The sequence below is a fragment of the Neomonachus schauinslandi genome, chromosome 2, assembly GCF_002201575.2.
Source record: "Neomonachus schauinslandi chromosome 2, ASM220157v2, whole genome shotgun sequence".
NCBI lineage: Eukaryota > Metazoa > Chordata > Mammalia > Carnivora > Phocidae > Neomonachus > Neomonachus schauinslandi.
The window spans coordinates 163,000,814-163,001,350 of record NC_058404.1 but is presented as its reverse complement, the minus strand read 5'-3'; the positions used below and the strand labels follow the sequence as shown (position 1 = coordinate 163,001,350).

At 68.2% G+C, this 537-nt stretch overlaps 1 protein-coding gene across 2 annotated transcripts in view; it reads left to right on the top strand.

Moving 5' to 3' along the window:
* Positions 1–537, top strand: part of DCUN1D4 (defective in cullin neddylation 1 domain containing 4) — a 69,287-nt gene that overhangs the window by 473 nt on the left and 68,277 nt on the right. The window lies entirely within an intron of this gene.

The window sequence follows — 537 nt, the reverse complement described above, 5'->3', positions numbered from 1 at the left end:
CGGGGGGGGCGGGACGTGCGATGAAGGGCTGGGACCGGAGTGCCTGGGGTGAATGGAGGTGGAGGCGGCGGCGGGCGCTAGCGGGCAGGGCCGGGGGTGGCACCGCGCGGGCAGAAAGAGAGGGAGCGAGCGAGCGGGGCGCAGGGGTGAGGATTTCCTAGGGGCTGAGCGGTGCGGGCGGCTCCGTGAGCAAGGCGGGTGAGTGCGAGGGGAGCGCGGGGGCGGGGACAATGGGAAGAAGGGCTGGATGGCGGGGGTGGGGGGGGAACAATGGGGGGGGGGAATGGGGGTAGCGGCCGAGTGGGGCAGGAGGGCGGGCACGAAGATGAGGGCTGATGTAACGGGAGAGCGAGGTGGTGGGAGGGATTGGGGTGTGATGGGATAGTTGAGTCCGGCGGGCGGGAGAGGCATAGGAAGGTTGGTGGGTAACTGGGAGTGGTGAGAGGGGGCAGACGTTGGGGTAATAGGATTGAGCAGGTGTTGGGAAGAGAGGGTAATTGGGAGTGAGAGGAGAAGGAGGAGGGGAGGGTTTGGGGT